The 27,713-nt window shown below is 40.1% G+C and overlaps 2 long non-coding RNA genes across 6 annotated transcripts in view; one reads left to right on the top strand and one right to left on the bottom strand.

Moving 5' to 3' along the window:
* The window catches only part of LOC148007933 (uncharacterized), a 258,830-nt gene that overhangs the window by 33,943 nt on the left and 197,174 nt on the right, over positions 1-27,713 (bottom strand). For 3 of the 4 annotated variants that reach the window (XR_015648249.1, XR_015648250.1, XR_015648247.1), the window contains one exon: positions 20,840-22,449. The exons of the other annotated variant lie outside the window; for it this stretch is intronic. This is a non-coding gene — a long non-coding RNA (uncharacterized LOC148007933). Of the gene's footprint in view, positions 1-20,839; positions 22,450-27,713 lie in introns of those variants that run through there. 4 annotated transcript variants of the gene reach the window in all.
* Positions 154-27,546, top strand: LOC102552097 (uncharacterized). Of its 2 annotated transcripts, XR_015648252.1 has the most exons (6): positions 9,855-9,957; positions 12,647-12,724; positions 13,183-13,372; positions 16,675-16,754; positions 17,145-17,310; positions 26,419-27,546. It is a non-coding gene; the product is annotated as an uncharacterized LOC102552097 (long non-coding RNA). The 2 variants fall into 2 exon arrangements; XR_015648251.1 differs by lacking the exons at positions 17,145-17,310; positions 26,419-27,546 and adding an exon at positions 154-235 and having other exon boundaries at positions 16,675-16,966.

The raw sequence follows: 27,713 nt of genomic DNA on the forward strand, positions 1-27,713 counted from the left end.
GTCAGCTTGAATGACCTGGTGGGTATGTTCCCTCTCTTTCAACCTTGCCACTGACCACTAATTCATCTTTAACATGTGACTGTGAGGCAACATAAGGAGAAATGACATGTAAGCTGTCAGAGCGGCAGATCTGTGTCCTCACATCTTTCAATCAGAATGCCTTTGCCGATGAGGAAATGAGCAACTTCTCGGAGTGGGAGAACAGCTTGGGAAGATGCTAAGCAAGGTCCCCAAGGTAACACTTAAACTTGCTACCATCACAGTATCAAAAGGAAAAAAAAAACTAGAGAGTTTCAGAAGAAACTCTCAGAATGACCATTTTCCTTTCATTACATGCTTGCCTTGTTCTTAAAGGCCCTCTGTGTCTTTCCAAAATAGAATAAAGTTAGGAAAGAAAAAATCATTTCTTCTTCCCTTCAGGTACATTGTAGTGGGTTTTAAGGTTCTCCCAAGACTTAGCAAGGTGAAAAGCAGCATAAAAAGAGTCTTTCAGGAGAGGCACTTACAGATGTTACAATGAAACCAGGCACCTTTGCAACTGCTTTATCAAAACCCTTGAAGAACCATTTCAAGGAAGGTAGCAAAAGCAATAATAGGGAAGAGAGGGCATCCATTTCAAGGAAGAACTGCACTGCATGGTCTAAAATAATTGCAGGGAGAAAGAAAGAGGAGGCATTGGGGACACACACGAGGAGCATTTCCGCCCTCCCCCAATTTTGTTCATGTCTGCTTACTAGTGTCTGAACTCCAAATTTTACAACATCCATTCATAGCCAGGTAGAGTTCTTAGAGCCTGTCTGCTATGAATCAATCTGAAGGCAATAGATTGTTGCCTTTCATTCCTTTAACTGAGTACAGAAAAAAAAACCTATCTGCCTGCAAAGTCAGGGCATTTGACAGTTCGCCAAGGATAACTGCCTCATCTTTGAATAAATGCATGCATCTAGTATGCATAAACAACACCTATTATTCTTAACTTTTAAACCTCTGCTGGGAGAAAAAAGAGAGAAGCAGAAGGAGGAACAAAGGAGTACAAAGTTTTGCAGGAATCTTCCTGCTGGACACCCAGTGCTGAGAAGGCTGGGATTACAGTATCGGCTCATGTGTACAGGAACTCAGGACTGGGAGAGAGTCACTCAGGAACTGAGCATTCTGTGCTACTCAATGTAGATGAAGAATTTTCTAGAAGGTTGGGCCATGTGACAACTGAGGTCCTTGTTCCACTATCACCCAATCTCATGGGAGGGATTTTAAGGGAAATGTGGAGTCCTTGGACCCTAAAGGAAGGAACGAGGAAATGTTCAGATCTCATCCAGTCTAACCTTCCTGTTATATGGTCTAGGAAATTACGTTCCCGAAAGGGGAATGAGGAAAACTAAAATTATGGACTCTTTAGGTGTCCAGGTGCTCTTCTTTACAGTCTTTTTAGTAATATAGTAAAAAGGCAGATACTTGTAATATAATAACTTTGAATGTCCACAACAGTGGCTAGGACTAGTTTTGTAAACTACCTGCCTCTGTTTGCAGGGGGACAAAGAAACAAACAAACAAACACATGATCTGACACAGATGCCTGCAGCTAGTAACTTAACACACACACACAGAGTAAGAGAGAGAGAGAGAGAGAGAGAGAGAGACAGAGAGAGAGACAGAGACAGAGACAGAGACAGAGACAGAGGGAGAGAGAGCGAGCTAGCTCTTGGGGAGGATGTGTGGCTATTTCAGCAGCTTTCAGAACTTCTGTCTTTGTTTACCCACCAGTAGTGACAGTGTCTTTATTGTTGGGTGGTCGTGAGATCCGAAATGCAACTCTAGAGGCTTTTGGTAAATGCTAGAAATTTGGTGATTCCATCAGACCAGGATTATTCATGAAAAAAAGAAAAGGAGCGGCCATGATTTGTGCTCTATTTAGGCTTTGTTCTTTATTTAATGAGGGCTAACCTACTGACATGAGGGATATGAGGTAAGGAAAGCATGGGAATTGAAGGCCAAGTAAATATAGAGTGAAACAGAAGTGTATTAGTCAGCAAATAGATAGATGGATATTGATAGATGATAGAGAAATGATAAATAGACAGTTAGATAGATGAATATTGATAGATGATAGATAGTAGGTAGATAGATAATAGATGGATGGATATATAGATAGACAATCAGGTAGACAATAAGTAGATGATAAATAGACAGACAGACAGACAGATGATAGGTAGATAATACCCAGAGGAAGTAGCTCATGCAGTTATGTAGGTCAGTATACACTGAAAGCTGGCCATCAGGAGGCCCAGGTGTGCTAATAATTTCATTCAGGCCAAAGGCTAACAGTTTGGAGATGGGGGACAATTTAACATTTCAATGTAGCTTTAATAACAGGTCAACAATCAAGGCTTCTGTTCAAGACAGTCAGGCAGTAGTAATTTGATGTCAAGGAAGGTGAGGCTCTGTTCTTTCCAGATCTTCTGTCAAATGGATGAGATCACCCACATTAATGAGGGCCTGCTTTCTCAATCTACTAACGCAAGTATTAATCTCAGTCAGAAACAGCTAGAACATCTGGAATATTATTTGACTAAAACTCAGGAACCCAGGGCCCTGGTTGAGGTAACATATAAAACAATACCAAGGTGTGTCGAATCCTTCTTTCTACTTTGGCGCCATACGCATCTCCTTAAACTGTTCCTAATGTGCACATGAAGTCAACAATCAGCATCACAATTCTGCTGCATGCTGCATCTCTCTTCCTGCTAACCAAAGTCACACTGACCTATTTCCTGGAGGAAGAGCTAAGTCCTGTTTGTTTCTTACCTTTCCTCTTTACATCCCATAATTTAAATGCTATGAAGTAAGATTTGGAATACTTACACACTATGATATGAAACCAACACATCTTATGGTACATGATACGGGAAGGGAAACAGTATAGCATGGTAGTGTACTTAATGTATACTACATACCCAATGTAACAAGGTTGTTTACTTAAAATATAATACATACACAGACATATTCACATAAATAGGGAGAGAACAAGATAGAAACAAAGTTCAATTCTGTATGTGAACATGGGTTATAATTGACATTAATAAACCCCCTTTCTACTGTCCAGCTTGTATACTTCTCCTTGTACCTCAGTCAGTCATTGTTCTTCATGTGGGTTAGGATGCAACCACTTTTTATATAGGGGTCTGGGCCAGAAGTAGTCCTGTCAGGAGAAGATTGTGTTGTCTTCCATTGGTTTTGTCATGGAGCAATGCAAATGCTACGGGATGCTAGTCATTACGCTATATACCCTCCTTCCTTCATGAAAGAGTATTACTGCACTCTTTCTTTTAGTAGTCAGGATATATCACGCAAACCACCTCAGTAACTTTCTTCTTTGCCTGTTGATTCCAAAGCATGAGCAACTCAAGTTGGTCAGATGGCAGGCTAAACTCACAGGTCAGCAGAATTATTGCTTTACCACTTGGTACGAACACTCTTCGCATTAGAGCTGAGTTCTGTGTTAGCAGATTATAGCGATGTCACAACAGGAGGCCAGCATCACTCAAGTAGGTCTGTAGGAAAAATATTGGATGGTGCCCTTCCTATTTGTATTTTTTAAATTCTGGACCTAGCTATGGGCAAAAGAGTACCATGCATTACGTGCTGATTCAGAATGTTTAAAGCCTTCTGGGAAGCCTTGCCCAGGTCTGAAGGATATTGATTCTTACGTAGTATTGCATGTGGTTTTTGAAAGGTTTTCCATTCAAAACAACTGCACCAGAATGGTAAGGAATTTACTTAGGGCAGCAGATTCTCTTGGCACAAACTCATTGCCATATTTCCTGAACAGAGACAGTGTTGTATGAGGTACCATGATGGTGAATGAGGCATTATTTTACTTCCCACATGGTAGTTTGGCAGAAGCAATGTGTATAAGAAAAGCAAGTCCCAAGAGAAGCATATGTTCACTACTATCAAAACACTGCCCCTTCTATCATGGAAGATGTCCAGTGCAATCAACCTGTCACAAGGCAGTTGGCTTGTCACCTTGGGTGACAAGTTCCATATCAGGGTTTCAGTGTTGATCTCTACAACTGGCACATTGGGAGTTGAATGATGTCTGTAGCCAGGTTGCCTTGGTGAAATCCTGTTGCTGGGTTCATGTAGAGATTTCATCCCTGTCCCCAGAGGTACTTTATTCACAAGCTTATTGGGCAATGAGAAGAGGCACTATGTAAAGAAGCTCTTATCTACTGAGAGAGTTATCTTATACACTGTATTATAAAAGTTCTGATCTGCTGAGGTCACCTTCTATGATATATGCAAGGTACAAAAGTCTGTAGTGTTTTACTCATTTAGACAAGTCTATACACATGCCTATTCCCAGAATTCCTTGCCACTAATTCTCAAGCATGTTCTCCCTAAGTCCTTGGGCATGGCCCATGAATATGTATGCATTCAGTGGATAATAATTTTTCCTTCAAGCAAAGTAAGCAGCCAGGCAAAGAAGTTCTATACCCAGGGAGGACTTTCCTTAGCATCTGACCTTCAGAGATGTCCTAGGAAGGCTAGAAGATATCCAGAGTCACAGCTGTCCACTTGCTGATGGTAAGCATATACAAGCAAGTGTGTATTCTGTGAAAAACATCTGGACACTTAGGTCTGAGTTCCCTCTTCCTCTGTTGACTGATTGTAAACAATTCTGCATTAGGCTACAATGTAGGTGTTGATGATACAAATAAAACTTGATGGTTCATTTTCAAATTGTCTTGAATCATACTAGGTATCACTACAATGAGTAGTCTAGACTCCTGCTGGTGGCTGCTAGTCTAGCTATCTCTCCACTGACCCAAAGTCTGCTAAGCCACCCACGCCCAAACTAGAAATTTAGAGTAGAACCTTACTAACAGCCAAGATTAAGGTCACGTATGCAACTAGCTTTAAGGTAGTCAGAATACAGAACCCACTAATGAGCTTGCTATTGTATCTATTAAGAAAAAGACACATGCCAGGCATGGTGTCCACAGCTTTAGTCATAGCATTTAGAAGAAAGAATCAGATGTGTATCTGTGAGTTTGAGGTTAGGCTGGTCTACACAGTGAGTCCCAGAACAGCTAAAGCTACATAGAGAGACCCTGTCTCAATCCCTATATCCTACCTCATGCCACCACCACCCCCAAAAAAAGGAGAAAGAAAAAGATAAAGATAATCAACAGAGGGAATGATAAAGACCTAAATGGCCATGTAACATTATACCATTGTGATTATTCAAAAATGGAGAAAAGGAATCACATGTTAGAGTGTATAAGCTGCTCCATGTAATCAATCGGCCCAGCCACCATTCTAGGTTGATGTAACTACTTTGGTTTTGCTTCTCCGAGTCTCCAATACTGTTACCACGAACTGAAGTCCTTTGCTTCTCAGTTGGAAATCAGAAGGCAATAGAGTAGGAATGAGAGTCATGGGTATTTGAGACATTTCTTCATACAATTTGAACCTTCAGGGACTGTGCACATACAGCTATTTATAAACTACTTCTACATGAGGATGTGTTGGTAAACTTGAATAGCTTCAGGGTTGAGGGTTTGAGGAACACTCAGGTCACAGCGGGAAGTTCAGGTTGAATGACAACTTGGTGACCCCGTTGAATACTTAGTTTCTACTTACATTTAGAGAGTGGTATGCCCATGATGCCTGCAAAAGGCTCCATGTGAGAGTATTGTTATAACTAAATACAGGATAAAAGCATTTTATTGGAGAAAAAGTATTTTGTGTGTGGTTTTAGAGGGTTCAAGTCCATCATATCAAAGAGGGCATGCCTGAGCAACTCAGAATCATGGTGTGGACAAAGCAAAAGATAGCACAAAAAGTTACAAGGAGGGGAAGACTTAACCCCCATGGCATCATCCAGCAAAAACAGTGACTGACATTCTCCAATAGCCCCACTGCCTACCTTTCTCTACTTTTTGATAAATGCATCTAATTATGAATTCATTGAGGGATTGATTCACTGACTGAACCACCATACTATGATGAAACTGCCTCTCTTAATGCTATTACAAATATACCCACAGGTGTGCTTCACTAGTCTACAAAGCATTCATTAATCCATATCCAGTGCACAGTCAAGAGTAGTCATCACAGGGTCCTAGTAGCTTTCCTCTCAGCCACTGATATCTTACAGGCACTGTTTTATCTTCTCAGTCATATGACTGAGACAATAGAACAAATTTCATGGCAGCCTAGACTTATTACAGAGTCTTTATTTGTTCTTGGAACCCCTCAAAAAAGATATATTTAGTGTTACTCATTCAATAAGTTCAAGTGACAGAGAGAAATAAAAAACATATTTCCTCAAAAATCTGAACTATCCTAGTAGATACCACTAAGACCTTATTTAATTATAGGAAGCATTATATGCAGTATCTTACCTTTCACTCAAAGATATGCCTGGGCCACTAAAATGTCATTTTACTAAAGAAAAAATTACTGGAGTACTGTCAGATTTACTATCATTTAACATAAAGAATCAACAAAACCAGGAGCTGGTTCTTTGAGAAAATCAACAACATAGATAAACCCTTAGCCAGACTAACCAGAGGGCATGGAGACGGTATCCAAATTAACAAAATCAGAAATGAAAAGGGAGACAGAAACTGAGGAAATTTAAAAAAATCATATCCTACTGCAAAAGCCTATACTCAACAAAACTGGAAAATCTGGAAGAAGTGGACAATATTCTAGACAGATAGCAGGTACCAAATTTATCAGGATCAGATAAATCATCTAAACAGTTCCATAACCCCTAAAGAATAGAAGCACTCATTAAAAGTCTCCCCTCCCCCTAAAAACCCAGTACCAGATGAGTTTAGTGCAGAATTCTATTAGACCTTCAAAGAAGACCTAATACCAACACTTTTCAAACTATTCCACAAAATAAAAACAGAAGGACCACTACCCAGTTCATTCTTTGAAGCCACAATTACACTTACACCTAAACCGCACAAAGACCCTACAAAGAAAGAGAACTTCAGACCAATTTCCCTCATGAATATCGATGCAAAAGTACTCAATAAAATTCTCTCAGACAGAATCCAAGAACACATCAAAATCATCACCCATCATGATCAAGAAGGGTTCATCCCAGGGATGCAGGGATGGTTCAATATATAGAAAGCCATCAACATAATTGAATATATAAGTAAACTCAAAGAAAAAGAACACATGATCATCTCATTAGATGCTAAGAAAGCATTTGACAAAATTCAACACCCCTTCATGTTAAAAGTCTTGGAAAGATCAGGAATTCAAGGCTCATACCTAAACACAGTAAAAGTAATATACAGCAAGCCAGTGGCCAACATCAAATTAAATGGAGAGAAACTTAAAGCAATCCCATTAAAATCAAGGACTAGATAAGATTGATAAAACTAAGAAGTGCATACTGACAGGAGCTGGTTATCGTGGTCTCCTGAGAGGCTCTGCTAGAGCATGTCAAATACAGAGGCCAATGCTAGCAGAAAACCATTTAATTAAGAATGGGATCCCCGTTGGAGGAATTAGAGAAAGGATCGAAAGAGCTGAAGGGGCTTGCAACCCCATAAGACCAAGAATTCCAACCAACCAGAGCCTCCAGGGACTAAACCACTACCCAAAGACTATACATGGACTGACCCATGGCTCCAGCTGCATATGTAGCAGAGGATGGCCTTGTTGGGCACCAATAGAAGGAGGATCTCTTGGTCCTGTCAAGGCTCTATGCTCCAGTGTAGGGGAATGTCAGGGTGGAAAAGGGGGGTGAATGGGGAGGGGAACTCCCTTATAGGCAAAGGGAAGAAAGATGGGATAGGGGGCTTATGTCTGGGAAATCAGGAAAGGGAATAACATTTGAAATGTAAATAAAAAGTATTCAATAGGGGTTGGGGATTTAGCTCAGTGGTAGAGCGCTTGCCTAGGAAGCTCAAGGCCCTGGGTTCGGTCCGCAGCTCCGAAAAAAAAAAGAAAGAAAGAAAACACTTTAAAAGTATCCAATAAAAGGAGAGAGAGAGAGAGAGAGAGAGAGAGAGAGAGAGAGAGAGAGAGAGAGAGAGAGAGAATAGTAAATGCCCACTTTCCTCATCCAGTTTCAGTCACTGAAGGTTCACTGGTTTTATGTATGAGGGTCTCTATTTCAACTAATTTTTCCAAGCAAATCTCAGACCTCATGTCTTATGCTTCAGTGTGCATATTTATAAAATGCAGATATTCTCTCTAGTGACCAAATAGTCATTAAAACCTTACAAAATTAACAATTCATGATTTCTTTATCCACTATATCTATATTTTCTGACTGTATACAAAATATAAGTTTACTTGATTCAAATTGTCCCTAAATACAATCTGCATACTGGCTAATTCTCATTGGGTTCATTAATATAGCACAATGATGCCTCCATCCTCCTTTGTTCTGCTGTCTAGCTCAAAACAGTGTTTAGACAATTCAAATTCTTGATTTTTTTCTGCTTGTTTATCTGTGATGAAAGTTTGCTTGTTTCTTTACCCTGCATGCTCCTCAGATGTCAAACTTTAGCTTTAAGAGTTCAATTTACCTGCATGCTTAACTTTTCACACGAAGAACACTGCACACATGGTGCCATATCTACAATTGCTTAACTCTGCAATGTTGGAAATCCAATTAAGGGCCTTCCAAATCCTAGACAAGTTCTCAACCACTGAGCTACACATCCCCAGTCCAGCACCACAGATTTTTTCTGGCTTTGATGGATAACAATTTCTGGATACTTGTGAAGTACTCATTCTTAAACATAGCAGTGTGTTTAGATAGAAGGAATCTTATCACCAGGACAGAGTACAGTGGATAGGAAAAGTCAAGGAAGAATCAGGAGGGCACATGGGTGGATATAGTTCATGTGTTTAATATATTTAAACTGTTGCTATAAAACCCAGCACCATGTATACTGAATGTAATCTGTTCCTCCAGAAGAGAATATTTCCCCACATATTTTAAAATGTTCATTTAAAATTGTCATTGATAATCTTTAATTATTTCATTAGCACTTATAAAATGGTAGTTTTTCTAATTCTGACATTTCTTCAATCCTCCTACCTTTATTAAATGAAATTCTTCAATAAAGAGTTTCTTTCATTAATGAGGACTACTTTGTCACATTACAGAATGCTTGCCTGAGAAAGGATGATGAAATATTTAATCATTTTCACAACTGTCAATTTTCAGAGTAATAAGTTAATTCCAAGAGTGATAATGAACTGTAGGCTTTTGTGCAAGTATGTTATTTTTTTCTACCACATAACAAACCTGTATGCTTTTATTTATTATTTGAAATATTTGTCAATTAATAATTACTTGTTTTGATGTTCAGATGATCTTATCTTTGGTCACTGAGAACCTCTGTGAGCTGGCTCATGTGTTCTTTTGATGGGACTCCTTAATGTGTGGCTGCATTTTTTGTGATATGGTTTTAAAAGCAAAAGGTTCCCAGGAACATCTCATACCTTTCCTGAACCCATCTGAAGTTAGTCACTATGTTTTGGTCCTTTTAGTGCGAATTAGGTTTTTTGAGATGTGGGATCATGACAATGAAGTGTGAATGGTAATGAGCCTGCATTCTTGCTGAGATTTTTCTCCTCTGTGCCACACCCTGTGTCTCCCAAAGAAGGTTGTCACTTGCCTTCTTCTACTTTCCACACACTTAACTTCTCCCCTCATTAATAAATACAACCCATATTTCTTGTGATGAAGACTGTGTTTGGTTAGCTCACAGATCCTAAGGCATATGAAATAATGTTCTATTATTTAGCTGGATTTGTTTACTGTAAGTAAACTATCCTGTTTTAGTTAGTTTCTGTTTCTATTTCAGGTATGTTGCTGGGATATAACCTGGCAGGAAGGAGATTATATCAGCATACAGATCTAGACTACAGTCCACCATTGTGGAGAAGTCAAGGCAGAAACATCAAACGGTTAGTCACATCATATCCATAGTCAAAAGAAGAGAGAAATGTGTGCACACATGATCATGAGCTTCTTGCTAGTGCTCAGCTTGCAGCTTCTACTCTCACACTGGTCAGGACCCCGTGCCTAGGGAATGGTGCCACCAACAATGGGCAGTGTGGCATCAACTGCCCACATAACATGCTCATCATCAACGTGTCCACATAATGTTGACAATCCTCAATAAGACTGTATTCCCAGGTAACTCTAAGTTGTGTCAAGTTGACAGTTGAAGCTCACCATCACAGTGACTCTCCTGCCTCTCTTCATGCTACATCAGGATTACTTTTTCTTTTTTAACATTTTCATTGCAGGTTATATTTCCATGGATTCTGGCACTGACACAATGGCACACAGATAGACAGTACATCTGGCACAGAGACAGACAGTACATCTTACTGATACAGAAACCATATGATCCAGCTATACCACTTCTTGCTATATATACCGAAAGGATTATAAGGTAGCATACCACAGAGATACTTATGTCTATGATTATTGCCACACTGCTCACAGCAGTCAAGATACGTGGCAGTCTAGATGCTCACTGCCAGAAGAGTGGATAAGGAAGTGTGATAACAGATCCACAATGGAGTTGTAGTCAACTCTAAAGATAATGAAGTTATGACAGTCATAGGAAAATTAACAGAACTCTAGAGATCCGTCTGTTGAACAAGATGAACCAGACTGAGAAAGACAAATATTACATGCTTTTTTTTTCATATATAGAACTTACACACACACACACACACACACACACACACACACACACACACACACACACACACATACACACACACACACATCAGGACAAGAAAGTAGAAAGGAGACTATAAGAAGAAAAATGAAGTATAAAGGGAAGGCCAGTGGAAGTCAAGTTGGATTGTGGACTGAATATGCCATGAAAGGGGAGTTATTTCAGAGAAGGAAGGGACATCAGGAGTGGGTGGGGCCAACGGAGTGAAAATATAGACAAGCTGTAAGATGTTTGCAGATGAGACTGTCAGGATGGCACACCGTTATTTATACACTAAGAAGCCTCTGTTTGCAGTAAGTGCTGACTACCACTGAGACCCAGAACGGCTCATACTGCAGAGTTGAAGAGACTAAGGAAACTTATATGGGATAGCTACACCCTGCCCCCTCTTCTCAAGGATCAAGGATCATTGTAGAGGAGGAGCAGAGAGGGGAGAGTCAGGAGCACTGGAAGACCACATGAAAATTGTTTTCTACAGCAAGCATGGAAGTTACACGTATGAACTTTACAGCTGTTATAGCAGCATGGACAGAACCCGCACAAACTTAAGCCAGACAAAATTCTAGAATCGAAAAGGGAGGTGGGCATAAAGTCCCATTCCTGGCTGAGAAACCGTTGAGAACTGATAGCTGGTAGGAAAGCGAGATGCTGTTTTTGTTAAGTATATCCCCTCGTAGACTGACCATGCTCCAGTGGAAGGCTACTCACTCAAGATTATGTGGGTTACACAAATTGGACTGCTATCTTTAAAGGATGACATAAATACAGGTTAGCAGGGAACCAGGTGTGGATCTGGGAAGTGCTGGGGAAAAAAGAGGTAAATATGGTCAAAGCACATAAAATTAAAAAACATGCTGCCTTTTCACCCATATCTGCTTTGCACTTGTGTACGCTTAGCTTCCTTAAAGTGGCACACAGGGCTCCACTTCACCGGCATCACTGGTCTTCCTACCGATGTTTGCCTATCTTCAGCCACTTTTCTTATGCCTCCCCTGCCTCACAGGCTTTTAAAGCTCTTCTAAGATACCTAACACCTCTCTGCCACTGAGACATCACTACGCTGCCTTCTACTCCCATCTTCCCTCTCCATTTTGCTCACTTAATTCCATTTCAGATTTGGCTCTTCATTTAAAAGGCTCTCTTCTAAATGGCCTTGCATAAGTCGTCCTGTGAGCAGTGTCTCCTGGGGAGCTGTGTTTCGCATAAAGGATCTTGTTTCTTCTTTTACCTGGCTTTCCAGTTCCAAAGAAAACTGTATCTAAATGGTTAACATATTAACTGCTGGGGCTTGAGAAACTGTGCAATGGTTAAAAGTATTGGTTATTCTTCCAGAGGATCCAGGTTTAGTTCCCAGTACTCAGAGGGTGGCTTACACCCATCTATGACTACAGTCCCAGGGGATCCTAGGCCTTCTCCTGGCTCCCTTAGACAGCAGGCCTGAAAGTGATGCATGACAAATACTTCTATAGAAGGAACACAGCAGTGATCACACACATATGTATCAATGTAATGCATATATGTATGATCTCTTGGAACTAGTTTCTGTGTTTTCTCCCTACAGGCATGTATTTTCTTTAGGTTGAACCTCACTAAGCAAGTTATACATTTTGGATTACTTGAGTCACAAGTGTAAGGAATATATAGGAATGTTTCTGATATCGCTCAAACATTACAGATACTCTTGATTCTGTAAAGAAGAAATATTTATTGATTGATTAATATTAATCAGTTATTAACTGTAATAACTATATGCTTGTCAATAGAACACTGGCTCCCATGTCGTGAGCAGCCAGACAAGTAGCAGAGTTCCCTGGACCTTCTTGTTATAGTTCTCCATGCTTATTTAACCGCCACCACAATATTTCTCACACTGCCGCTCAGTTCCTATGTGTTTGCCTTAGGATTTCTGCATGAGGCCATAAGTTCTACTAGAGAAGAAAAGCTTTCCGTGAAGCCCAGTGATCTCCGTCCTGCAGCAGGTACTCAGTCAGTAGGGGCTTATTCAACAGGAGTAGAATAAGTAGCTGCTGAAATTCTGGGAGAGAGGCACCATACTATGTCTGCCTTTGTGTGTCCTTTTCAGCATGTAGATTATTTGAATGATTGTAAAGGATTTAGAAAATGTTGGTTGAATGAGTAGTTATTGTTCCTAATCAAGGCATTCAGCTGCACTTGACTATGAGAATAAAGCACTTCCCAGCGTAAAGTACCATTGTGCCCTGGATTCTGAGTGTGAGGAAGTCTTCCTCCTGATACCTCCTGGTACATCTGTACATCCACCCTCACCCCTACCCCAGCATCCCTCAGCTCTATGCAATTCATTGCCCAAAGACTGGTGGCTGTGAAGGTGGGCTTTGAAGACTGCCATACTTGGATCTGATTGCATTTCTTGCTGTGCAGCTAAGTACAGTATTTGATCTCCATGACTTTGTTCTAGGGCTTTGGAAATGTCGCATACAATTTTCACAAAAACTATACCTCATCCAGAGTGGCATAGCTCTTAGGAAGCCATGAGTCCTTTTCATCGGCTGCTTTGTGAAGAACTCATCCATTACAGTCATAGCCAAGAAGGGAAGTCTAGTGCCACCTACTGCAAGCAAGAAAAACTGTATTCTTTATATAAGAAGGTAAATATGGTGGCAGACATAGGGTATGTGTGTGTGTGTGTGTGTGTGTGTGTGTGTGTGTGTGTACTATGTGTTTACTATTTACACCCATGTGCCACTGTATTTCCTTGAATTTAGGGTCCCTCACTAAATTCAAGGCTTACTGTTTTAGCATGACTGCCTAGCCAACAAACCCTAGACGTTCTCTTGTCTCTTCCCTCACATCACTGGAGTTAGACATGATACAGGGCCATGCCTTCCTTTATAGGAGGGTGCTGGGGTTAATGCCAGTTATTTGCCACTGGATAGCAAGCACTCATACTAACTGAGTATCTCACCAGCTCTGACAGACACAGTTGAAAATCTAATCAATTTTAGTGTGAACTTTTGTTGCATAGAGAACTATTCACTTCATTTAATTTAATTTAGGACAGAGTTCTCACAAGCCTGAGTGAATCAGCAGATGTAGAATCAATCAATTACAACATCAATGATAAAAGCACTTAAGAATTGGGGCCATGGATTCTTCCATATTTGATATATTGCTTTGAAAACTTCAATTTTCAGAAAATAGGACTGATTGCTTGTGAATTAGGATGGTGTAGGTCAGACTGGGGGACTGCTTGGTGTCTAAACAGCCACCCATCTAGAAACATGCTTTTAGGCCAGTGTTTGTTTACACAGTGGCTATTATTTCAGACATTGGAATCAAGACAACCCACATTCTAATTCTTGGCCTTGGCACTTAGAATCTGGGTAATTATGGATAAATTGCACATTTCTCTGAGTCTTAGATCCTTTATTTGTAAGGCAGAAAAATTATAAATATTACAATACCTATCAAAGGAATTGATGCAAATAGATTGTTTAGCTCATGTGGTGGTTGACGTTGGTGTTCATGTTGATATAACTTACATGCCCCATGACAACAAATCTCTGGGCAGGTCTGTGAGGGTTTATTTAGATGAAGTTAATTGAGGTAGGAAAACCTCTACCCTTAGTGTGGGTGGTTTCATTCCATAGGCCAGAGCTCCAGACTGAATAAAAAGGAGACAGTGAGCTATGCACCAGCATTCATTACTCTGTGCCTTGCCTATGGTTGCAATGTAACCAACTGCTTCACCTCCTGCTGCCTTGCCTTCCCTGCTATGATGGACTGTGCCCTAGAGCTATGCAGCAGAATAGACACCTCCTTTATTGAGTTGATTTTGATAGGAATTTTCCTGAGGAATATGGGAATCAACTGGGAACCCTCGATTGACAAATGGGCATAATTCATAATTAAGGTATTTTGAACATGTCCATTTCCATATGGAACAACTATCAAAGTTCTGCTTTGATAGGATTTTCTCCATAAAGATGCAGTGACACAGCTTGGGACAACCAGTGTCTACACATCTAAGTGTAGAATGACTTGTCTATTATCTAATAGAGCTGTAGGAAACAAAAGGGAAGAAAGAAATGTCTTGTCTGGAAGGAGGGGGGAGGTGACAATTACTCTGGGCCTTGAAGAATAAAAGGTATACCCAACATGAACAGGGAGGAGGAAGGGGCAAGAAAGAGATTCCATAGGCTTCTAAGTGAAAAATATTTTGGGGGAATATGGAGTTGCCTGACATAGGGCAATTGAGGGGATGATAGATGTGCTGAGGTTCAGGTATCCAAGGAAGGTCCTGAAAGAAGACAAGTGATTCAAGTCTAGGTAGAAAAAACCAGAGTAGGGACAGATAATCTGCAGTAAGGGTCTTCAAGAAGGATTGAGTATTTTTTTTTCCTTTCTACCATCTACTTGTATAGATTACATTTCTGCCAATTTGACAAAAGCTTGGGTCATCTAGAAAGAGGGAATCTTACCTGAGAAAATGTTCTCATCATATTGACTTTTAGGGAAGCCTGTGGGGAATTTCTTGATTAATAATCGATGTGGGATGATCCACTGTAGATGTTGCTGCTCCTGGCCAGGTAGTCCTAGATCATATAATAAATAAAGCTGAGCAAACCATGTGGAGCAAGCAAGTAATCTACTCCTCCACAGCTTCTGCTTCAGCTCCTGCCTCCAGGCTCTTGCCTTGAGTTCCTGTCCTGAAAAACCTCAGGCATGGATGGTGATATAAAATTTTAAGTGATGTAAACTCTTTCTCCCCCAAGTTACTTTTGGTTACCATGCAATAGATAGCAAACTGAGTCACTGTTTTTTCTAAATTCTGAAAACAAAATCCTACTTCCTCTTTGGACATTATTCCAACCTAAAGTTTTTCTCCACATGACTTTGACAGTACTGATCACATAACCCCATCCTATTTCTTTTACGAAGGTAGTCTTCCAATTCATGCCTGGATCTCATGGACATTCGGATTAGTTTAATGTTTGGGATACAACTATGTAAGTTAGTCCAACCAAAGAGTCAAACCCTAGGATTATTCAAAAAGCTGCATGAGTTAGTGCCAAGGACATGTGAGACTGAAGTGCCAGAAGTTAACACACATCCATTAAGGGAATAGAAGAGAGGAAAAGAAAGACATATGTGGAAAGGGGAAAATTGCATACATGGGAAGGGAAAAAATAAATACTCAATATGTAATTTTGGATTCAGCCATGCCTGATGAATGTTTCAATTCCTAGACTTCTTATTTATGGTATCTTTTGCTTTAGGCTATGGTGGTTGACTTGCTGTTGTGTTTAGGCAACTGACCAATGAAGCATGGATGAGTGGAATTGTTAAGGAGCATAGTGACATGCAGTTGTAATTCTAGCACTGAAGAAGTGAGGCGGGAATCCCTGAGGTTCAGGGGCCGGAATTTCTTGTCCAGTTGGCATGTCTATGGTTCCAGGGAGAAACCCTTCAGCAAAGAGCAAGGTAGACAGTCCCTGAGGAATACCACCTAAAGTTGACCTTTGGTTTCCGCATGTGCACAGATACAGGCACATACATCCATGCACATGCACATATTACCATGTGTGTATACACACACACACACACACACACACACACACACACACACACACACACACGCATACAGAATTTGTCCTTTCTAACCCATTGGGCCGTTTCACTGTTACATTTGGATAGAATTATTAGAAATTACTAATGCATTTCTTAGAAAAGAGTCAAGGATTACTCCTCCCTAAATCAAGCCTTTAGAGATGAATGTTGTAATCCTGCAGAGGAAGATAGCAATAGGCTCCACAGGTAGGGGGAAAAGCTATTGTAACTAATTTGCAGTTCACCTGTAGCAAATTGAATTTAAATCAATAGAGTGTATGACTTTTTTAAACAATAAGATCTGAAAAGTATCTGTATTGGCTTTTAATCTGTTCCACAGCCTTGACCCGTGTTTCTGACTCCACACCGAATACCTAAGAAGAAGGAAAGAAAGAAGAAAAGGCCCTTTCCTCCTGACAGGTTTAGTTCCAGGCCCCAAAGAGCACCCTATATAGAAATCAGCATGCTCCTGCATCAAGCTCGCAGCTAGGCAGCTGCTGAGAGGGGGCCTGTTGCTCTGGCAGACAAAGGCAGAGGAGAAACAAATGCTGGTATGCCTTGCCTCAGAAGTTCCTGCTAGGACCACACTGCTTCTCAGCTGACACACCTGTACAGCATGCACAGAATCCCAGGCAAAGTAAACAAATGATCATGAAAGGCACCACTAAGTCAAGACAGACCAGATGTTGGCATTGTTTTTAGATAACCCTAAAGATTCTAGCATTAATAAGTCACACCACCCAGATAACATAGCTTTCATTGTTTTTTGGTTTTGGTTTGTTTTGTTTTCCTTTCTTTTTATGAAGACAGATTAAAGGAAAAGAAGTCAACTACAGGAAACGTCATCATGAATTATGAAGCCTGAAGGCTCTGATTCAAAGGAAAATGCCCTTTCACAGTTGACCAGAACCTGCAGGAACACATGCTCTCTGTCTGCCTTCTGTATCTGCAATCGAAGAGGTGGATTCCACAGCAGGTGAAACACAGCATTTATATTGCCTATTACAGAGTGTCTTAGTTAGGCCTTCTATTGCTGTGAAGGGAAGGGAAGGGTTTATTTGACTCACACTTCCTCAGCACTATTCGTCAGTGAAGGAAGTCGGGACAGGGACTCAAACAGGGCAGGCTTTTGCAGGCAGTAGTGGATGCAGAATCCATGAAGGAGTGCTGCTTACAGGCTTGCTTCCTCTGGCTCCCCGTGGCTTCCTCAGCCTGCGCTTTTATAGAATTTAGGACCACGAATTCAGAGATGGCCCTACACACAATGGTCTGGGCCCTCCTCCATCAATCTCTAATTAAGGAAATGCCCTACGGCAGGATCTTATGGAGGCATTTTCTCAATTGAAGTTGCCTTTTTCTGTCAGATAACTCTAGCCTGTGTCAAGTTGACATGAAACTAGCCAGTGCACAGAGCAAAACTCTCTGGAGGGTATTTCCTTTTTCTTACACAGTATTATTATACCAGAAAAGCAGTTTTGTGGGTTGTTTTATATTTTTTTATTTTAAAATTTAACTATGATATAACTACATTACTTCTGGCTTCCTGTTACTCCTTGGAGATCCTCCCATGTCCCCCTTCTTACGGTCACCCCCATGTCTCCCTTATTCCAAACTCTTCCCTGTGCTCCTTAACTCCTTTTCAGATTAACGGCATTTTTCACTATAAATACAACCTGCTGATTCTGTTTAGTGTAGCTTGTGCATATAAGATTTTAGGACTGGCTACTTTGTCTTGGGTAACCAGCTAGGGGGCTCATCTCTGGGAGAGACAAGCTCTTCTTCTTTCAGCCTGTAGTTCTTTGTCTAAGGGTGGAACCCCATGAGGTTTGTCCTGTCTTGTTAGCATATAGATTGCTATTGTCATTGTTGGGTCTTCCTTGAGATACCATGGGTGCTATTCTTATTAAGTCACATATCAAAGTATGTCACTGTGATGGAACAGAACTTGGTTTATAAGAAACTTGAAAATCTAGTCACAACACACATGAAAGATGAAAGAATTGAATAAATATAAGTTTAAAGTCCTTGTTCTTCCCAGTGACCCTCCATATCAGGAGTTGTGGGTTCCCAAGATAAAGCAGGACAATAGTGGGTTCCTTGGAACTATCTCTAACTTAGATCATTGAACCTTAGTACGCTTGAATCTTCTATTAATTTTGGACATTAAACTAGAGATCTACTGACAAACTCTTCCTAGGCCTGGATCCTAAGAAAAACACCCCACAGTTTCCTCTTTTGTTTTGTTTTTCATACTTTTCAATTTAGATACTCATTGTCAAGTCAATAAGGGCAACTTACTACAATTTCATTGCCTGAGGAAAATAACTATTAAAATGTTGCATTTTAACAAAATTTGATTGGAATGTGATTTCAAAATGTGTAATTAGCTTTAGTCAAATATGCAAAATATTTTTTCAACCCCTTGGGTGTACTTAAATTGAGCTCTGGCTTGTTCTGACATTTCCATATTTCAAAAACTGGTTTCCATCTTTGGAATAAATGTGAGTAAAAACAGGAATGTTTGGGAAGGGTGCAAGTCAGGTGGATGGGAAATGCATCATGCAGGATCATTTAGAGAATATTCTTAGTCTAAAAACAATAGGCACCCATCAATGAGTTTTAAGTAGTGGCCATTAAAGGTTCATATTCTTTTTTAACATTCATAAAAATTGTTTATGGGATTATGACAGAGACGTCAAAGAAATAAGGATAAAAAAACTACTTGGGTGAGTTTGTGTACTGATGAGAAGTATATGGACATACACATAGAGTCCAGAGGTGTAGGAGAATTTGCAAAATATGTTAGCTGATTGCTTATATCAGGGGGAGAAGAAATAAGAATGACTTCCAGGATGGACTATGGTTCAGTGGATGAAAATGTGTGCTATAAAAGCATGATGATATGAATTCCACTCCCTGGCAATTATTGTAAAAGGCAGTGGAACACATCTGCAATGCTAGCACTCGTATATTGAGATGGGAGGTAGAGAGTACACAAGAAGCAGGTAGACCAGATATCTGAGAATATGCAGTCAGTCGCAAACCTGAAGAGAGATGGTGGCTGGCAGAGGCCCACAAGCGAGGTTGTCTCCTGATTTCTGCATGAATGCAATGGCATGCACACTCTCACATACAAACATATGCATATAAATACACATACATGCAAATAAGTAATAAATATAAAGGTAATGATTTTCAGGTTTCTGACCTGTAGAACTGTTTAGTAGTGACATTTCTTTAAGCAGAAAAGGCTAAATGATGAGCAGGTTGGTGGCATTGAAAAGAATAAAGGTCAGTCATTTAATTTTGGTCTTAGAAGTTTGAAACTTTAGCAAAACATTCAAGTGGATAAATATGGTAAATATATGCATCTAGAATTTAGGAGAGAGATTTAAGCAGTATCAAACACATATGTCAGTGTCTTTAGAAAATGAAGGAAGTTGAAACAGAGGTGTGGGGTAATCATAGAGCAATGGTGAGAATCTGGAAGGAGAAGTTCAAAGCCTGGAAGTATAGGACAGCAAAATATTCATGAGGAAGGAAATAAAATAGCCGGAAGGAAATCTACAGGAAGTGGAAGACATGGAGGGGGAAGTAAGCAGTCAAGGGAAGAGAACTTTGGTTCTGGAAGGAATTTCTTAGTGAGACTATGTTAAGGATAGCTGCTCTTACACATATACAAAGAATACCCAAGCAGAAGAACAACACTTCTTGTTGTGAAGTGAACGAACACAGTCTAGATACAGACCCCAGCTACAAGATATAGAACATAATATAAGCAAGTTTCGAATAAGTATTGTTTTTCTTAGAAGAGGTGAAACCTGGGTTACTTTCTGGTAAATGATGTATGTTCTGGTGACTGAGTACTATTCCTGGTGGGAGAGGCAAGCATAATGGTCATCTGAACTCCACCTGGTTTGGACTATACACACACCTTTCTAATAATGTGCCTGCCAGTCTATGTCCTTTACTCGCACAGTTATGTATATATCTTTCTGTTATATGCCTAGAAATCTGCTAGCAACCTAGGACCTCTTCCCTGAGCTGTGTACTTATCCATCTCTGACCATGATGAAAGCTTTTCTTTCCCTTATATCTTCAAACTTGGACATCCTGTTCCAGTTATGTATGGGCACAGAAATGGGCCAAGTTGGCTTGAACTGATTTGAGGTGAACACATAATAAGTCGAATAATGTCTTCAAACTGAAATTTTAGAAGAAGCTCCTTTTACCACCTTTACAATTGGGTGTGCCTATTATAAAGGTCATATACCTAATGAAAGGGATATGCACAACAATACAAATGTCATATAACATAATCTATCAATTAAAATGGAAGATAATACCCAGTATGGCCTGTAATAACCAAACTCCTCTTTAACCATAAAAGAAAGCCTAGATCAATGAGTGAGGCCCTTGAGCACACTCACTCATGAGGACTGAGGTCCCTCCTGACAGTATACATGGCCTAATGTATTGGTTTGCTTTGAAGGAAATATTCTTGCTACTTGGTAAGCACTGTGCACCTTTATTTCACTTTTGAGTAACACACCAAGAAATGGGCCATTTTCCATTTCCATCCCTTTATAAGAATGGCGAATCCTTTTAATAATTATTGAGAATCACTTTATCACTTCAATATTCTTAATTATTGCTGTACTGGATCCTGACTCTTGTGGATATTTCTTATTTCAAGCTACTTAGGAGTTTCTTGATAAAACTTTATTTCTCAACAAAACTCTTTCATTTATATTTCACTTCTGAACTTCACATTCATTTGATTATTATAAACCTGTTCCCTCTGTTTCCCACTCTAGGCTAGGTTTTCCTGTTCCACGGGTAAGACCTAATTGTTGTCCTTACATAGAATCATTCTTGGATTACTTGGAAGATGATAAAATGATTGCTGTTAGGATCTCAAAAGATAGTGCATTCCACAAACAACCAACTATCATGTTAGAGCCAGATATTGATGAGTGTTAAGCTAGTCTCTGGTACTATACAGAATATTAGAACTAGCACGACATGTACTTACCCAAGAATTCTGCTAGAAGCTCTAGCCCAGGGATCTAATTCCCTCTCCCAAAAATTCCAAGTGGTGCCTTACATTGTGATACCTTGTTTTCTAAGATGTAAAAGTATTCGTATTGCCTGGCTCATATTAAGAATGCATGGAACAATGAGAACACATCAGAATTTCGTTTCAGCTATGAAGAAATAATCCCTTGTCTCAATGGTCTTTGAACTTGAATAGCAACAAAGAAGGGGGATATCTACGTAAGAAAAGAGCCCATACAACAGAAGACTAAGGAAGGAGACAATGAGAGACCACCCCTCTGTGTGCTGGTCTGAGGCACATGCCAATCATAAAGTAAAAGCTTCACTACTGAAGGTGTCACTGAAATTAATTTTTTTCTGTCACTCACAGTGAGAGAGTCCTGATTATTCAATTATCAATTTTCCCCATTCTATCCCTTAAGTATGAAAACCAGGTGACTCTTCCAAAACATGGACTGGCTGGTTGTGTTAAGTCTAAATACCAGGTAATTCCCAAACAGCCTTGGTTAATCACAAGGCAGCTTTCTGAGACTGACACCAGTTCCCAAGAAAGATTTGGCTTGAACAACTTTCCCACTCCACCCTGCCCCCTCTGGTTCTTTCATTATGAAACTAGGTGAAGAGGCTGCAGTCTTGATTCTTGAACAAAGCAATCACCAAGCTCCAGGAGCCATGCTGGGAATGAGCTGGCTCAACTCTCCCTGAAGTGGACCAAGAAGTCTCAGGATCAGTCTTCCGTCCTCCCTCTGATTGAGTCCAAAGGACATTTTTAGAAATAAAATTGATTGCTCAACAAGATAAAAACCTCCAAAGTTTTTGGCATGGTTTTGTTCATAGTAATCACAGGTTTAAAACGGTAATCAAAGTATCTCCAGGAGAGCAATAACCATTAAGATGTGAATTGGGGTTGGTAGAATATGGATCTGAATGGTTGGGAAGTCTATTGCAGATCTGAATGTCAACACTGGCCAGCTCTGTATGTTCCTTTGTTCTCTAGGTTCCCATTTCCATTCCAAATGTTTCAATATGATAAAGGAGCTGGAATTTGAGCAGGTGCCTGTGAGGTAATAAATGATAGAGTCAGTGAGAAAAAGCATTTCAGATCAAGGTTCTCCTGTTACAATGCTATTTCATGACTAGAAATTCAGGAAAATGAAAATATTTCCATTGTAAATGTGTAGTGGGGAATAACTAAGACTGCACACATAAAATTAAACTCCCATTATGAGTTAAACAAATATCAACACTATTATTTAAGTTTATCACATGGATATGAAGTATTCTATCAATTGGATACAGAATCATTAGTTTAACAAATTCTCCCTGGAATTTTGCTGACTGGCCATTGGGTATGACAAGTATCAGTGTGTGAGCTTTCATTGCGCACACAATTTTGTTTACACCTATACACATTTCTATAAAGGAGTCTTCTCTGTGTTTACTTAGTGAATTAACATTTATAGACAGCCCATGACTTAGCATAGTTTGGCTTAACTTTTTGACCTTTTGATGGTGTGGAAATAAAATGCATTTAGTTGAAAGCATACTTCTGAATTTTGAATTTTGATCTCTCTCTGGCTGTTGATCTATTTTTCTTCTAGACTGGAACAGCAAGTTCACCTCTGGGTCAGCTCCACACTGATAGCTGTGAATGGGTGAAATTGCAGTATACTATGAGGCGAAGTCACAAAGAGTTGGTGATTAATTATCTTCAATGCATTATCAATTTAGAGGTCTTAATAGAAATTTGTATACAATTTCCAAAGGGACAGGTTCTTCAGATACAATGCTTGTATGACCACCAGTGGGTAGGCTGAAGTAGGAAGTTTAGCCTGAGCTTCAAGGTGGGAAGAGAGCCACAGAGAGAGGGCATGTGTGATGGGAAATATAAACTCAGATCAGATCAATTACTGTTTGCTATGGTTCAGACACAGCTTGACAGCATGGAGCCTAAGTAAGGTTTGTACCTACAGCTGATGGACAGGTGTTCATCTTTACACTCCTGTTTTCCTGTGTAAACAAGGTAGTCTATTTACTATGCACACATACTCAGCCACCTCCACCCACACACCCCATATGGGAGAATGGAAGGAGAGCCTTTAATTAAGACTCTGCCCATGAGGTGTGCATTATGAGAAAATAGGAGAGTGTGTTCTGATAATCCCCACACTGCTCAGAATCTTATCCTCTGCCCCATGAGATCAGCTCTGTGTGGATCTTTCCACAACAGCCCACTGCTGCTGGTCACCAAGAAGACAGCAAGCATGTGTTATGCATCATCCTGTTAGCTCTGTAGGACGCTGGTCACAGTACCACAGGATTTCAACGTTTATGTAAAAAATGAATAATTAGAGCTTTGTTTTATTGCAACTCTGTCTGAAAAATGTAGGTTTCTACATTGAGTGACTTCACGGCATGAGAGGAGAGTAAAATACTCCTTTAAATGTGTTGCTTTAGAAGACGGATAAGCGATAGGGGCCTTCAAACATCTGAAAGGCGTCCATCTTAAGTTTTTATTCATCACTTGGTTTTCCCACATGCTTTGTAGAGATATGACAGAATGGATCACTTACAGGAGAGTAGAATTATACTTAATTTAATACTGTGCACCAGTGAGACCAGTGAGACCACCGCCCTCCTTCACAGTGCTTCACTTCTAATCAGGCTCAAGTAGTAGTGAAGATATTTGCCAGGGGCACCATTTACTCTTCACAGAAAAGAATAGAATCACAAATAATTTGTTGCATCACCTGTAACCCAAATAGAAAACAGGAGGGAAACAGATTTTCTTATCAAAGGAGTGATTTATAGGAAAAGGGAATAATTAATTTATCATCCTATAAGGCATGGGAAGATCCAAGAACAAACTACTGTGATTAAAAAATATATATGCAGAGAAAAAAAGCAAATGTGTTCTGAGTTCCTTTTATCTCAGGGCCTTCCCTTCTTGTGTGTCTGACAACACCGTTGTCCCCGTCAAACCTAATGAGCACAGATTCTTGAAAGGGTTCTAGCCTTGATTTAAGCTGTTATATCCACCCCTGCTGGAAATGTTCCATCCAGAACCTCTTTCCAGTGCACACTTTTTAAATTTTATTTCTTCCTTTGCACACAAAGGAAACAACGCTGCCTAAGAACAGCTAAAACTAATACTGAGCATGAAGTTGAGGTTTGCTGCCTATCTTGAGATTTACATCCCCTAAAAGGAGGGTAGCAACCCTCCCCTGTGGTCCACATGCAATGGGCCATTAGGGAGCTACATCCATTAGGTTTGGGATCTTCCAATCCACTTAAAACTATGACTGCCTTTCTTGAGTGTCTTAGTTTTTGTTTTGTTTTGTTTTGTTTTGTTTTGTTTTATAAGCAGGGAAGGAAAGGACATCCCATATTTGTAGAGTTTCCAGTTGTCTGTATTCCAGAAATGCATATGTGAATTCTTGCTCTCTGTTCATCTTTCTGTATAGGAAAAGTACTTAAACAGTGATTGGATGCTTCTAAGTAGATTCCAGCTGTGTGATGGTTTATGATTTTCATTGTGTTAGAAGGAAAAGTTTTCTTTTTAAGGATAAGCTAGTTGGCGATGTAAGGTGCTGTGCTAGGTTAGAAAACCATTGCTTTCTCATATGGTTAAATGTGAAATGGCAGTTCCCTTTTCAAACCCTTTCTTAAACAGTTAGACATAAAGGGACCATACTACCCAGCAACCCCAGCACCTAGAAATATACAAGAGAAATGAAAACACAAAAATGCCTATACTGCGTTCTAACGTCATCTTCTTAATAGTCAAAGATAGATCTCACTCATGTGTCTATTAAAGGACAAATAGGAAAACAAACTGGTATATCCATGCAATGGGCTAATTATTCAAGGAAGGGAATACATTACTGATTCCTGCCACAGCTTAGCTGAACCTTGAAAACAGGCCAAGTGAACGGTGCTCAGACTTCAGAACCACATATTAGAGTATTCTACTCAGCTAAACCGAGGACAGAGAACTCTGCAAAGGTAAGAGGATGAGTGATTGGTGGAAGCAGAACAGGAGATAGGAGTGAAGACTCTGTACGGCGGTATCCTCCCAGGTGAGACATTCCCTTTGGGGGAGGAGGGTTGCTGTTGAGGCTCAGAAGAAATCTTAGTTATGACCATTTCAGTGCTGTCCTGTATCTAGAGCTCTTGAGAGTAGATCGGACTCATTCACATTTTATTTAAAAAAAAGTTATATTGAATAAGTAGGGAGAGAGTGGGCAGCCTTGTTTAGTCCCTGATTTTAGTGGGAATGCTTCAAGTTTCTCTCCATTTAGTTTAATGTTAGCAACTGGTTTGCTGTATATGGCTTTTACTATGTTTAGGTATGGGCCTTGAATTCCTATTCTTTCCAGGACTTTTATGATGAAGGGGTGTTGAATTTTGTCAAATGCTTTCCCAGCATCTAATGAAATGATCATGTGGTTTTGTTCTTTCAGTTTGTTTATATAATGGATCACGTTGATGGTTTTCCGTATATTAAACCATCCCTACATGCCTGGGATGAAGCCTACTTGATCATGGTGGATGATTGTTTTGATGTGCTCTTGGATTCGGTTTGCCAGAATTTTATTGAGTATTTTTGCGTCGATATTCATAAGGGAAATTGGTGTGATGTTCTCTTTCTTTGTTGGGTCTTTGTGTGGTTTAGGTATAAGAGTAATTGTGGCTTCATAAAAGGAATTCGGTAGTGCTGCATCTGTTTCAATTTTGTGGAATAGTTTGGATAGTATTGGTATGAGGTCTTCTATGAAGGTCTGATAGAATTCTGCACTAAACCCGTCTGGACCTGGGCTCTTTTTGGTTGGGAGACCTTTAATGACTGCTTCTATTTCCTTAGGAGTTATGGGGTTGTTTAACTGGCTTATCTGTTCCTGATTTAACTTCGGTACCTGGTATCTGTCTAGGAAATTGTCCATTTCCTGCAGATTTTCAAGTTTTGTTGAATATAGGCTTTTATAGTAAGATCTGATGATTTTTTTAATTTCCTCTGAATCTGTAGGGGAACACTCCTCCATTTTTGATGGGATTGCAGACTGGTAAAACCATTCTGGAAATCAGTCTGGAGGTTCCTCAGAAAATTGGACATTGAACTACCTGAGGATCCAGCTATACCTCTCTTGGGCATATACCCACAAGATGCCCCAACAGATAAAAAAGACACGTGCTCCACTATGTTCATAGCAGCCTTATTTATAATAGCCAGAAGCTGGAAAGAACCCAGATGCCCTTCAACAGAGGAATGGATACAGAAAATGTGGTACATCTACACAATGGAATATTACTCAGCTATCAAAAACAATGCCTTTATGAAATTCATAGACAAATGGTTGGAACTGGAAAGTATCATCCTGAGTGAAGTAACCCAATCACAGAAATACACACATGGTATGCACTCATTGATAAGTGGCTATTAGCCCAAATGCTTGAATTACCCTAGATGCATAGAACACATGAAACTCAAGACAGATGATCAAAATGTGAATGCTTCACTCCTTCTTTAAAAGGGGGAAAAAGAATACCCTTGGCAGGGAAGGGAGAGGCAAAGGTTAAAACAGAGACTGAAGGAACACCCATTCAGAGCCTGCCCCACATGTGGCCCATACATATACAGCCACCCAATTAGACAAGATGGATGAAGCAAAGAAGTGCAGACCGACAGGAGCTGGATGTAGATCGCTCCTGAGAGACACAGCCAGAATACAGCAAATACAGAGGCGAATGCCAGCAGCAAACCACTGAACTGAGAATAGGACCTCCATTGAAGGAATCAGAGAAAGAACTGGAAGAGCTTGAAGGGACTCGAGACCCCTTATGAACAACAATGCCAAGCAACTAGAGCTTCCAGGGACTAAGCCACTACCTAAAGACTATACATGGACTGACCCTGAACTCTGACCTCATAGGCAGCAATGAATATCTTAGTAAGATCACCAGTGGAAGGGGAAGCCCTTGGTCCTGCTAAGACTGAACCCCCAGTGAACGTGATTGTTGGGGGGAAGGCGGCAATGGGGGGAGGGTGGGGAGGGGAACACCCATTAAGAAGGGGAGGAGGAGGGATTAGGGGGATATTGCCGGGAAAATGGGAAAGGGAATAACATTCAAAATGTAAAAAAGAAATACTCAAGTTAATAAAAAAATAAAATAAAAAAAGAAAAAGCATTCAATTTGTGGCAAATCTTGTGCACACTGCATCTAAGAGCCATGGACTACTGGCAGGAATTCATTTGGGTTGCCACTCATTCCCTTTCATGACCACCATTCTTTACATATTACATGCACTTGTTATTATATACG

This window comes from Rattus norvegicus, chromosome 1 (assembly GCF_021556685.1).
Source record: "Rattus norvegicus strain SHRSP/BbbUtx chromosome 1, alternate assembly SHRSP_T2T, whole genome shotgun sequence".
NCBI classification, from domain to species: Eukaryota; Metazoa; Chordata; class Mammalia; order Rodentia; family Muridae; genus Rattus; species Rattus norvegicus.